This window comes from Tauraco erythrolophus, chromosome 1, assembly GCF_009769465.1.
Source record: "Tauraco erythrolophus isolate bTauEry1 chromosome 1, bTauEry1.pri, whole genome shotgun sequence".
NCBI lineage: Eukaryota > Metazoa > Chordata > Aves > Musophagiformes > Musophagidae > Tauraco > Tauraco erythrolophus.
Genome location: NC_141465.1, coordinates 13,468,602 through 13,483,286, shown reverse-complemented (window position 1 = coordinate 13,483,286; position 14,685 = coordinate 13,468,602).

The window sequence follows — 14,685 nt, the reverse complement described above, 5'->3', positions numbered from 1 at the left end:
ATAAGGAAGAAATTTTTTACGATGAGGGTGGTGAAACACTGGCACAGGTTGCCCAGAGGAATTGTGGATGCCCCATCCCTGGAAGCGTTCAAGGCCAGGTTGGATGAGGCTCTGAGCAACCTGATCTAGTGGAAGGTGTCCCTGCCCATGACAGGGGAGTTGGAAATAGATGATCTTTAAGGTCTCTTCCAACCCAAGCCATTCTGTGACTACTGTTTTGGTACACCACTAGATGGCATGAAACGGCAGGAATTGACCACTGGCTGCGTCTTCTTCCCCTGCGAGAAGGGCGCCTTATTTCCCCCTCCCCTCCTTCCAGCCCCCAGCTGAGAGCCAAACCTGCAGACCCGCCCTCCTAAACTCAGTGAGTGCATCAGAGCACAGACACAACCCCTCTACACCCAGCAAACCTCAAATTAATTTCTTCTTTTTTTTTTTTTTTTTTTTTTTTTTTTTTTTTGAGGAGAGTTGCTGTTTTGGAGGTTCTTGGTTTTGTTGTGCCCTCTTACAGTGATGAAGGAAGACATGGCACCTGTTTTGAGAGGCCACTGGACTGTGGCATGGTGGCAGTGCATGAGCAGAGACTGTTAGTTTTAGGCAGGAGCAGGTGCTTTTCTGCAGTTCTTTGGAAGACAGAATGACATGCCACCAGCCAAAAATGTTTTGCACTGATTAAGAACAAACCAAACCGCTTACACCTTAAATAATATCCTTAATTGTTCACCCTTTTGCTCCTTCTCCTCACGTGTTATGTATCCAGAGAGAAAATCACACAGAACTGTTGAAATTTCAGGGCTAAACAGGTTTACTCTGAGCTGTTTTCAGCACTGCCAGCTGGGGACGATTTTTATTTGCATTTTTGGCCAGGACAACTCTTATTTGTTTAACTAAGAATATCAAACCCATTTTACAATATTTATTCAATTTCAAGTCTTTTCTCTAAGTTTATGCTTTTTAATTACTCTAGTGTCAGTGAAAGACCCTACCATCCAAAAAGTTATATTCCAAAAAGTTATATTCCAAACAGAAACAGAGTAAGATTCCTTCTTAACAATACCTCTGCTGCCTCCTGTCTTTCTTGACCTAGAGCAATCCCCTACAAGGATGGGAGTTGCCCCCTGTCTCATTGCTGCCCTGAGTCCCTGCTGTGCCCGGCCACATGAAGCCAAGGCAAGGAGCTGAACGTCTTCCATTTCAGTGACTCTCTGATTGCCACAGGTCCCAACCTCCACCCCCAACCTGCTAACAGGCTGCCTCATCCGCAGGGCTTGACTCTACTTGGCTGTCCCATATTAACTGCTAAAATAATTGACTTTCTTTAAATTTTCGTAAAAGAATATGTTTCTTTTGAACTGAATTGCTCTACATTTTCTACTCCCATCCAGGGCTGTTTCTGACAAATACAATATTTCAAAACTTGCTCATCTTTTCTCGGAGTTTCTTTCTCCTTCAGAAAGTAACTAATCCAAATGGAAAATAACACCTCATTTGCCACATGGGATATAATCAAGCATCCCAAAACTGACATTGGCATCTTTCCCTTGGACCTCAACTCTGCTGTGGGATTCATCCCACCCACTGCAGTAAGCTAGAGGGGAACACTGTATTTGAGATCACCACCATCAGGCTTCCTCAAGACTCATGTGAGAAAAATTCATCATATCTTACCATTTGTCCACATTATAGTTAAGTGGGCATTGGATGAATCACACCATAAAAAGGCTGATTCACTCCTTGATTGTGAAGAAAACCTTCCCATTCACAGAGTAGGGACCCTGTGACTTTGTTATGAGCTTCACCAAGGAGAACACAACTTCCTTTGGTCTGCTGTCATACGCTTATTTTCCATCATCCACAAGTCTCCTTTTTAACTGCAGTAAAGTACATCCACTTAGATCAACTAAGGCAAGTCTAAGAATGAGATCTGCTCACCTGATCTGTATGCTGGGCCTGAGTTTGATCCATCAGGTCTAGATCCATGACCAAAGATCCTCAATCCATGTTAATTCATGGACGCCCTGCTACAACAACAGACAAAAACCAAGCAGGAAGCAAAGCTACCATGAACCATGGCAAAAAGTACTTGTCTCAGCCCCTCAGACACAAAGAAGTGGAAGCAACCGAAGCTACAGGGTTGTTCCCGGGAGCCGGGAGCAGTGAGCTTGATGGACTACATGAGGAAGGTCCCAGACTGAGAGCTGGAGTGCACCCCTCCTCAATGCAGGGGGACAGAGTTGCCTTCTTACCCCTAATATGAAGGTGACAGCAAAGGGAAGTCAAAGCTTTGTATGAGTAAAAAACTTCAGACCAGCCCATAGGTTTCCTCTGATCCCCGTAGCTTCTCAAGAGAGATTACAGATTTTTAGGTAAACGAGGAAAAGTAGGGTAAGTCTGATGTTACAGTTTTAATATCAGATACAGTGACTACAAAGTTTAGTGGTGGCGAGAGACTGAATCCCAGCTTTCTCTCCTGTCACACAGAAGAACAATTTCGTTACAGCTTGTGCCCACCGTATTCTGAGATAAACACCTTCTGAGGCCTCTTGGTAGATGAACCAGAAGGAAGAAAATGAATAATAAAAGAAAAGAGTATTTTAATAGCTTCATGTTTGTCTCAGCAGTGAACGTCCGAGGGGAGCAGACATACCACGCAAGCTGTTGCAGCTACAGTTAACCTCTTTCCATCACAGAAGAGGACAACTCCTTTATGACATGCAAGGGCAGGGATGTGAAATTCCCTGGTGTGATTTACTGTTAGAGCAGCTCTGCTAAAATATTTGAAAGACAATCGCTAGAAACACTCATCAAGCATCACTGTAGAAAGTAAAGGAAAACCAAAGACTAAATCCTGAACTACCGCTTCTCCCCTTCTTCCTTAACCAAAGACAGGGTTCCTGGAAAAATCATCAGAAAGTGATGTCCATGAATTTAGCAGAACATCGGGTCAGCCATTTAGCATAATCCTTCTTTTATGAGCTACAGAAAGGCGGGGGGGGGGGGGGGGGGGGGGGGGGGAGGTGGAGAAAGAAAAGGGATTTATTGAAGGTCAGCCCAGCAGATCAGCGCAAGCATGGGAAGAGCAGCCACGCCTGTGGCTGACAGTGTGCACTTGGAATCAGTAGCACAGCTGAGACAGACTGTCATGTGAAAATCCCCTCGCCACGTTTACTATCCTGATCCTTGTGAAACGCCTTGCCCAAAGGACTGTCCCAGCAAGGCAAACAAAGTACAGCTTTCCACAGCTAGAAAATACAGTTACTGCACTTAACTATCACTTATCTCCCAAAGAAGAGAAAACAAACGTAACTTATTACAGGGCCCCAGAGAGCTGTAATTTGCCCAAATATGGGGTAGGGAGACTATTCAATCAATCTTGAAAATCTTAACAAGATGTCTAAAATTAATGTCCCTAGCATTCTCATGGTTCGTTTTCCATAAATAAATATTCTTTTGCTAGCTACGTTTTTTGCAGAATAAGAGCTCTATTACCAGCACACGTACCTTTGATTACTAGCTGCACAGGGTTAGATTATCTTCAAGTTTTAATCGTTCTTGCTTTGCTTTGACATTCTGAAGCACTAGATATGCTCTCTAGTAGATTAGCCTGTCACCCAAACGCAGATAGATTTGGTTTAAAAATTGTATATTATCACAGGCAGTGTTTTGAAACAGCTCCTACTTCTGATTTACACAGAACATAAATTCCTACCGGTATTCCCATAGTTGCTTCAACACCACTACTACAGCAACACTTCCATTATAAGGAACTGTTTGATGCCATGGAGCAAATCACACACACTGAGAGGACACTGCGACCTTTGTGTATTTTTCTTCCTTATAGAGCTTCAGTCATTCATGAGGGCAACTGAGATGCTCTCATCCCTGTAGAAAAAGGATGGCAGACAGTCAGTAAACCTCACATAGAGACAACTTTTGCAATCAGCCAAGGTAAAAATATTCATCCCCCACCCACACATGCAAGATTTGGGCTGCACTAGCTGAGACCTGCTGGCTACTGGAAGACAAAAGCAGCACTGCTTTATGTGGCTGCCTCAGGCAGTGCCCCTGGGGCTAGCATCAGGTCAAACTCACAGGAAGACTCAGGACCCCTCATTAAGCTATCTGACCCAGCACACAGCTCTGGTGCAATTTTTGATTTCCTCCAAACTCCGTGTGTCAGGAAACCCACAGAAACAAGTGGAGCTGCCTAGACTGAGAATATACAGCAAGCAAAGCAGACCACGGGTGATGGAGAAAGGGCCCCCTGGCAGGTCTTCCAAGAAAAAGAGATCGGAATGATGAAGTTCTGGTTTTCCTCTTACAAATAATGACTACGCTACTGTGGCCCTCCCCAAAGCGGAAATTCTATGATAAGGAGAAATAAACATCATTAGTTTCTTCTGAGACAGTCCAGAGCTCGCTAAGTTTTTTGGAATAAGGAGCAGGCACAGCACAGCTTTTCAGCTGCCGAATAGAGGTTTTAACGTACTTCCTTTCCAAAAAATATTTTTCTTGTACCACCTCATCTTTGTTTCCCTGAATTTATTGCAAATGTAATTTTCTTCCCAGAAGGAAGGTTATATGTGTACCAGATGAAGGTGTGCCACACAGAGAATGATACCTTATAATTTTCACAGACATGTAGGTGTCTGTCTCACCTCATAATTGCTTTACTATGCCTAAACCACAGGCTTGGTCTCTGTCAACAGCTACAGAAAGAGGAGGAGGGGTGCAGAAGGGCAACTGGCCTCGGCAAGGCAGGCAGGGCCTGAGCTGGGGACAGCCACATGCCACCCCCTGGAATTAAATACTGGGTTTTGGGCTGTCAATATGCCAAACTGGGTCCAACTACTTTGGGGAGGAGGGGAAAAAGAGTTTGAAAAATCTCCAAGAGTTTCAGGTGTATGAAAACAGCATTTTTGTCTAAAGAAATACAAAAAGTATTTGGCTGTTCTGTCCAGAAAATTGTGCCCTCTGGTATACCCCAGTGGAAAGGATGTTTACACTGATGCTCAGGTCAGTGATACATACCTGTAATGTTTAATGCAGTCATCATTTCCATGGGAAAGCTTTTCAGAGTGTATCTCCTCATAACTTCTCCTAAAACATTGACAGAAACTCTCAGAAAAACATATTTTCTGATGAAAAATAGATCAGATAGGTCATTTTAACAGATAGGTCGTTTTAATTTAACAAGGAATGAAAAAAATACTTTCTGTGAGACTAAGATTTAATTTTGTCTGTCTGAATAGGTGTTTTATTATTTCATTGGAAAACTCATGTGTGGCTTTCTTTTATAGCTACTGGAAATCAGCTAACCTGTTACCATATCAGCTGCTGTTTTAGAAGTGGTTGACCTGGTTAAGAAACTAACGAGGCAGGGCAAACAGGGCCTTCATGGTAGGCAAATAAATCTTCTACCATCTTTAAGTGTGCATCACGGCCAAATCGTTGTCTTACTCCCTGATGACTCACATTCCTTAAAGAAAGAGAAGACAAAGGTAGGAAGCCCTTTCAATCTGATAGCATTTTACTCATTTCCTGAGCCCTCAACCTCCAACCCTCTGCCAAGGCTCAACGCCCATCACCCCCAGGCACCCCTACAGCTCCGGAGGGCTCTGCACACCTATGCACTCCTCTTCCTCAAGAGGGAGGAGGAGGAGGGGACAGGAAGCTATGGGCCTCTGAAGCACTCTGAGCAGCCAAAAATCACTGAAAACCACATCTCGAAGAACCAAAATAGATGAGTGCTGTCTGTTCTAGTTACCAAATAAGGGAGAGTCCCACGAGGGAAATGTAGGTTGAGACTATGCTCATTCACACACCCAAGGAGGTCAAATTAAGATGACATACATAATCTTTTCATTCCACGATTTTGTAACTTTCATTTACACAAGTGTATAACGCTGTTCTTCCTATTATTCATCCTGTTATTTGGCTAAGCAACTTCTTTTGGGATCTCCTTTCCGTTTTTTAATTTCAAGGGCAAATGGTGCTGTCTCTGGCCATGCCTCAGTCTTTTCCGTTCTTCATGCAATTAGCTTCAAACACTCAACACATGAGAGGAATTCACACACCCTTTTTCCCGTGCGTTACCTACTGCCCATTCATCAGTGGGATCCTTGTTGCCCATTCCCGTTAGCCTCACCCATAAAGTAACCAAAATCACAGTTCATCCGTTTAGGACAAACACTGTCTTTCCCATTTCCCTCTGTGAGCTACTTCGTGACAGCACCCTGAGAGCAGCGGGCTTCCCCTTCAGCTCCCAAAACTGTATTTTGGGCCTCAATGAGCATTTTGTGCTACCACCAGACAAATTCCAGTCCAAGCAAGTCCAGGAAACTAAAAAAGTCACAGCCAAACGTAAAAGTGGTTACTTGACACCTAGCACCCAGACTTGGATATTTTGAGCACAGCTTTCAGAAAATCCCCCCTTCCCAGGTAATCTAACTACTTACGCACTTTTAAGAATACAAGGGGTTTTTGCCTTTAAAACATCCACTGATTTAAATAGGGTATAGAAGAGAGGATCTCCTTGCTGATTTCTCTCAACTTCAGATTAGGCCAGCCATGAAATGCCACTCATAACACATTTTTGGCCTTAAAACGATGACGGTTCATCAACTAGGAGCTAGGGAGAACTAGGAGAGGTTTTACTGAATATGTTAAAGTAAATAGAAATGAACGATTTTTCCTCGACTCTAATAATTCATCAAAGTAAAGGTCATAAAAGCCTGCAGGACAGTTGAAAGAAAGCGTTGATACATAAGTTTAATTTAGCTTTAGTGAGGTTTTTCTGTCTTCATGAAGAGCATTGCAGTTCAGCTCTCACGCACTCTGTTGGTCATCTTTACTAGGGATGTGACCTCTATAGGATTGGATGGCCTCTTACCATGTCAATGCAGCATGTTTTTCATGAGGAAGCCCAAGTATGCATTCCCATACAAAAAAAGTTGTTATTTGTGGCCCTTTAGGACTGAACATATCACCAATCTCATCCGAGTATCACATAAATTATATTTTAATACCATAAATGTCTCGAGTGAACATATTTCTAGCGAACAGGCAAGATTCTTCTTCTCCTGGGTAGCTGAATTGAAGCTAGGGCGAAGAAATAGGTATGTATTACTTACATCTACACATTTAAGTACAGAAAGAGCTTTTACGCCATCTCAGTAGGCACACATGGGGTTTTTTTGGATGCAAGATTCTTAAAATTAAATTTCCACAGTTTGCCATAAGATTGTGTAATGGCTGTAAATGTTCTGTGCTGCTTGGGGCCTGTAACTTAAGTAGATGTTCCAAATTAGGTTCATTTTAAACCAAAACCAAGACTATATACGAATCCCATAACTTAAAATGAGTTAAGTATTTTGCATTTTTCCCTCCCATGAGTTAGATTAATTTCCCAACTTCCAGTTTCAGCAGTAAATCAGTAATACAGTAAACAAACTCCATGCGAGTAATTTTGCACAAGTAACAAATGGACAGGAGACAGCATCAAAAATTGACATGCAACCCGTTTGACCTTCACAGTATGTTTGAACTTCAGCCCCTAGATGGAAGACCTTCTACTACAACATTTGCTGCAAGCAGATCCAGGTTGCATATTATTTATTATTATAATCTCCAGCAGGCGTTCCTCCAAAATTGTAGCTAACAGCAAAAGTCTTCTAAAATTACTTATATTGGGCAAGTTCATGTACAGTCATGTAGGAACAGTTTAGTACCTTTGAAGTCTAGTCTAAACCACAATGCTCACCTGTTCAGCAATACTACAGTATTACATCAATCAGTGCCTACCACTCATCTTTTTATGAGCTGAACAATAGATCTAGATAATGTAAAACCACAAAATGGAATATATGTAGCTGTTTCACATGCCAGTAATTGAGTTTACTTCACAGTAGAAAAATTTACTCCGTACCAAAAGCCCAGGAAATTTTACCAAACAAAAAAAAAGCAGTTTAATGCCCTACAACCTCAAGCTCTACACAAAATGTGCTATCAAGAAGGCTGGAGCATGAGCCCTCACCACAAGCCCTTATCCCTTGAGCTAAGACATTAACTGGTGATATGCGTAGCGCACACCCTCCCGCTCCCACAGGAGCTATGGATGCCTCTGCAGCTTGGCTTACTGGGTAAGACAACACCTTTCAGCAAGAGCAGAAACAGCCTCTGCTTCTTTCTCTATGCTGCGGCTGATTAGGAAGGGGTGGTCACAAATCTGGAGTCCATCTGGGGACCCTGGCATTCTCTTGCTAGCCTGCTGCAAGCCAAAGATACTGGGGCTTACATTTTCACTGGCAGATCTCTCTCCAATCAATATTCTGCTTTACTAGCTGTCAGGCAGACCCTACAGAGGGTACGAGGTACTCGAAACATGGACCAGTCTCCCTTTTTACTAATTATTAATTCTTGAAACTGAAGGCTGCTGGTTTGTCAGCTATATAAAAAGAAATAAGTTAACATTTTGTCTAAAGAAATATTTTATGACAGTGCACAGTAACAGGAAAACAGCTACCAGTTTTAGAGACAGGTACAGCCTTGTAGCTAACTTTGGCAAAATACTGGTATTCATGGCTCTGTCTCCTCCTTGAGACCTACTTCAATGTAGACTTTCTCTGGAGTTTCCTGTAATCCATCAATTTGACAATCTTTCCTGGAATATCAGTTTAATAATATCAGCCTGATATTTATGGAGGCTGTCAGTTTTACTGGAGGAGAATTGAATGCAACTGTCCAAATTAGATGCTTACCTCCTTTGGGAATATGGCTGTGGAATAACTTCCTGGACAGAAAACAATATTGTAAATTGGAATAACACTGGCTAGCTTCCAGTCAGCAGGGACCTCCCCAGACTGCCAAGACTTTTGTTAGATGATTGAGAGGGATCCTGCCACAACATCCGCTAGCACCTTCAGTACTCTGGGATGAATCTCGTCAGGCCCCATGGATTTACGAACATTCAACTCATGCAACTTAGAATTTCAGTGTCCACAAATGGAAAGTCACTGTTCCTGCAGTCAAGGTCCTCCAATTCAGACGACTGGGCAATCCAAGGTCTATCAGTATTATTAAAGACTGAGGCAAAAGAAACATGGAATACCTCCACTTTTTCTTCATTCCTGTTTGTCAGATGACCATCTTCAACTAGTATTGGACCAATGTTTTCCTTAGACCTCCCGTTTCTATTAACATACTTGAAAAAAAACCCAATCTTTCTTGTGGTCTGGCACAACACTGGTCAGTTTCAACCCTAGTTCAGCTTTGGCCTTACATGTCTTCTCCCTGCATACGTGAACCACAGCTCTGTAATCTTCCTGCAAAGCCTGACCTTGCTTCCAGAGATTGTACAATTTCTTTTTCCTCCGAAGCTCCATGAGGAGTTCCATGTTCAGCAAAGCTGGTCTCCTGCCCCACTTACTTGATTTATGACACAATGGAATTTTCTGCTCCCGTACTTCTAAAAGGTGGTTCTTAAAAACTGACCAGCACTCCTGGACCCCTAAGCCCTCAAAAGCAGATTCCCAGAGTACTCTGCTAAATACCTCCCTGAATAGCTTAAAGCTTGCTCTCCTGAAGCCCAGGGTAGCAACTCTGCTGTCTTCTTTTCTCATTACACCGACAATTTTAAACACAACCATCTCATGATCACTGTGTTCAAGACAGCCACCTACCATCACATCTCCCACAAGTCTTTCTCTTGTCCCACAAGTATCTCTCTTTCTCCTCCAATAACAAGTCTGGGAGGGCATCTCTCCTAGCTGGCTCACTGAATGCTTGTGACAAGAAGTTGCCTTCAAAAAACTGCTGGAATTTCCCAAACTTGCTTGTCACAGCAGTATGGTACTCCCAGTAGAAATCTGGGAAGTTGAAACATCCCCTAGGGACAAGGGCTACTGATGCAGAGATTTCTCCTGATGGCCTATAGAAAAACTCATCAGTGCTATCATTCTGGCTGGGCTATCAATAGTAGACACTCACTACAACATCTGCTTTGTTTTCTATCCCGGTCATCATTACTCAGAAGTTCTTAAACACGTCATCCCCAACTGTAAGGGCTGTACAGTTAAATCTCTCCCTTACATACAGTGCAACTCCTCCATGTCACCTGCCCCGCCTGTCCCTCCTGAACAGCCTGTAGCCCTCCACCCCAGCACTCCGAGCATGGGACTCATCCCATGAAGTCTCACTAATACCAATGACATCACAGCTCTGGGAACAGATTAGCTCTTCCAGTTCATCTCGTTTGTTTCTCATACTGCATGTGTTGGCACATGAGCATTTCAGATGAATAAAAGAAGAGTTTTGGTAAACAGGAGCACAAAACCCAAAGACGGATGTTTTAACTATTGTAATAAAAAATTTCCTATAGGCTGGCAGGGCAGGATTGAAACCTCACAGTGTGACCTGGAATAACATGGTATCAGTGTTCCATATAAATGCACAAATTTACACTGACAAAAAAAGGTGAGCAATGTGCTTAGGTCAGTGCTAGCTCTCGTCAAAAACACACCAGGAGGGTACGACCCACCAAGGTGGATGACCATTTAGCCTTGACTGGCAACTAAGGATTGTCATGACATAGTCACCTTATACCTAACCCTCCATTTTTGCATCTCGCCCTCTTTGAGGGCCCTAACAACGTGCTGTCAAAATTACCTTTCAAAAGACTTTCCAAAAGTCTAAGAATACTTCAGCCTGCCTCTGTACAGGAGCTTCATATGAGGATAGGAAAGGGTCTAATTCTTAGGAGATTCGTAATCCCTGGAAAGAGGAGTTTGCCATTGGTTTCTAACATACTGTCATTGTTCAGAGGCATCCCAGGATGTACATAAAATGATTTAAGTTAGAGAGTACGCACTGTGTCACTGCTGCTCCAGGACTTCTGCATAGCTGCATTTACATCAGCAAAAGCAGAATGTGGTACTATATTAGATCTCTGAAAATATTTCCATTATCTGTCCAAAAATTAATTGTTTTTCTACAATTAACTATTTCTCAGAAAGAACCTCAATGAGTACTGGCACAAAATGTTTCCTTCGTATCTTCACAGCTTTTCAATTGTTCTCATTTTAAAAAGAAAGTGACAAAACATGTATGTATAACCAAAAAAAAACCATTGGAAAAAATAACAAGGAAAGTTACAATTTATGACATTTAATCAGAGCTTCTCAGGTCTGGAAGTGGAATACTTTAAGATAGTAACAGTGGAAAGAATAAGTGGTGTCATGTTTTTTTTCTTTGATGGGAGTGAGTCACTCAGATAAAAGTCACCTGTGAAATACCAGGATGTACGGTCTGCACTAGTTTCCTTTATAATTATCTTTTCATCATGTTTACAGAAACATGTTCTGGAAAAATGGGACTCTTACACTTTTAGGCCTTTTAATTGTAAAAATATTTTTCCACCCACTTTTTAAAAAAATAAATATTAATCTGAAGGATGAGCTGATAACTAAGCAAAATTGATGGCACATACTGGACTAACCACATCCTCACAGCACGTTTGTCCATGGCTGAAAATAAATGGCATGAGGCCTTCCTTTGACCTGTGTTTCCACACACTTCTTCAGCCCAAAGCAAACCTTTCCATTCACAACCACACCAGTATGCAATCTGCCCATAAAGATCTACGGGCATCCCAGCAGCACTGCCAAAACATATGCAACTAACTGGGAGCCAAAATAGGCATCGTTCAGTTGTTTCCACTGCACTACATGTAACCTTTGGGCATGACAGCTTACAAAATGATGGCAAGTGAAGAGCCCAAAAGGCAAACAAAATAGGAGGTGGAAAAAAAAATAAAAGAGCATGAGGGTAGTGAGAAAAGTTAAGACACAAGAAGAGGAGATACAAGATAGGGAAGATAGAGAAAATCTTTCTGTGAACCTTCACCATCAAGGTCACCATACATGTTCCTATCCTAGCTATACCAACAGTTCACTGTGGCTCTCACTCCCCTTTCCCTTCTGATCATTTCTTCTGAGCTAAAGCTCCCAGCTGCACATTCCGTTCCTCCCTGATGATTTTCAGACACATTCCCTGCACTCAAGCAGCGAAGGCTACAAAATAAGAAAATAACTCAGCAACCAACACGCCCTTAGATGCACATCTCTCGTCCTCCCTTCTGCAGCGCTCTGCTTGTAGGAAATTAGCGGTAGCCACCAGAAATCTTTAGAAAAAACAAAGGATGGGAGTTTACCGTTCAGAAAGTTTTGCTACAAGACTAAAAGAGTTCAGCCCTCACCCCTGCCCTCTGCATTGGTCATTGTATCAACAGCATTGCTCACAGGCAGCAAGGCAAACTGGTGGGTCTCACCTCTTCCTGCGCAACTGCTTGGCAAGGGAAAAAGACACACTGTGAAGAAAGTACTCTGAACTTTCTCAGGATGTGGAAAAGCTGAGGGGTTGCTGGCAGCTCATTCTCTGGAGATTACGGAGCAGAAAAACACACACTCAAAATTAGGACTCAGTGAAAAATTTTAATTCTTACCCCCATGGGACAAAACAATTTTTCTTCCAAGCTAGGGCCAAGAAGCATCATTCTTAGTACTTTTTCTTTTCTGCACTACACTGCTTCAATTATATATAGCATAAATAAGATAAGAAAGAAGAGCTAGATCTCCTTGTTAAAGCCCAAAGTTTTTTTCCAGTCTAAATCCACTAGGTTTACACACCTGGGTTATGTCACATCTCTCTCTTTGAATGGAAGACTGACAGTACTTTTGGTATTGCATTTTCTACATTAAAATCTTTTCCTCTCAGAGGAATCAGTGGACTGAGGATTTTCCTACTGCCTGTGAGCAAAGATTAAAATTTCTAATATGTAACATATTCAGACATTTTCCTCCTGGAAGACAAGATGGCCTTGGCAACCTGGACTCACTGCATGCAGAGAGAGCTGCGAGCTGCTGTGCAGCACAGGGGTGGTTGTACTCCAGAAGCTGCTTATTGAGGGTCCTTTAAGACGGTCCCATGCCATGCAGGTCCATCTTCCACTGGGTCTAAATACTTGGCTTCTTAGAGAAGTCAAGTTCCTGATGTCCCTTTTAGGGGTTTGGACCTTTTTTTTTTTTTTTTTTTTTTTAATTTGAGCAGTGTGTGTTTTTAGAAAGGCAGTAATTGGTTCAAGTTGGCACTTGGGAAGGAGGAGAGAAGTCCTCTTATTCTTGGAAGTAACTACATCTGTTCTAGAAAATAAAGTTCCATCCTGGAAGTTATTACGTAGAAGGAGAGTCCCAGTGAAGAGCCCAGGACCTGCACACCCTAAAGAAAGCACCATGAGGAGATTAAGAGCAGACAAGGAGCTGCTAGAAGGTAGTGTGCAGGATCTGATGCAAGGCAGAAAAACACGGAATTATCTGAAACCAAACCAGGAAGCAAGGACCTGCCTACAAGGACACCATGAGGTAGGAACAAGTCATTCTGTTTTTCAGTGGAAGCACTTGTCTAGGGAAAAGGGCTACTCAGAGCCACCTAGAAGCAGGATTCATCTCAGGATCACATCACAGAAGTCAGCAAATCACACAGAAAGTTAAGTTCTAGTTGTGCATTCATACGTACGTTCATCTTAGAGGATAAAATATGACTACGTGTGCCCTAAGAAGGAACCTGGAGTATTCTCTAAGGTTTTCTGCAAGTATAAAAACTAACATCTGTGTATCCACATATTTCTATTTGACCCTATTATCTAGAACTAAAGTCATGTCAACAGATATCATCTTGTAAATATGAGAATTTGCAAGGGTCTGTTGTGCCTTTCTTTTTAAGCACAGAAGCCAACCAGCAAAATGACTAGCATTAGATATTAGCAGTTCTCCTGGAAAACAGGCGAGTTCATACAGGCAACAAAAATCTGAAGAAGCCTCGTGTCAGGTTTCTGCAAGTGTAGGCTCATCAGAGAGAGGCTCTGCCACTGCACCTTGCAGTTCAGCTGGTTTCTGACTTGCACAACCCTCAAAACCTTCACCATCACACAGAGAAGTGGCCTCCTTAGGCTCCTCTTCACAAAGTTAAACTCTCCCCTGTAATCCTCTGTAATTTCTGTAATCTGCTACTCATCATAGACCCTCTTCTGCCCTCTAGTCCAGTGTTGATTCATAGATTCATAGATTTCTAGGTTGGAAAAGACCTTAGAGATCATCGAGTCCAACCGTCCCTAATCCCCATTAAACCATATCGCTAAGTAGATCATCCACCCTGTTCTTAAACACATCCCATGTTTAATGGGATGATGGCACCCCATGTCATACGGGGCAGGTTCAGGATCTGTCCTCTGCCCAGGCAGATCGGCTCCACCATCACCTGACTCTCAATGCTCTGAAGACAAGGACACAGAGCAGGGTGGAGGTTGTTCTCAGCTCTTCCTTCAAGACAATTCCTCTTCACGCAAGGTAAGAGAAACTGAGGCAACTCCATTTCCAAATAGTAACTGGTTTGGAAATGCCACTGAGAAAGGAGATTCATAAAGAAATCCAAACTCTACCTGAAATCTCAGCACAGTTTATTCAGTTTGTTGCACATCCTCCTAAGCACTGCTCTCTTTTTTCCCCCGTACTGTAGTCTCTTACCTTCAACCAGAGCAGCATATCACAGTGAAAAGATGTAAAATTTCACATTATTTAGTGTTGTTCACAAGTGATCTACTCTCTAACGTAAAACATTTTCTTAGTAATTTAT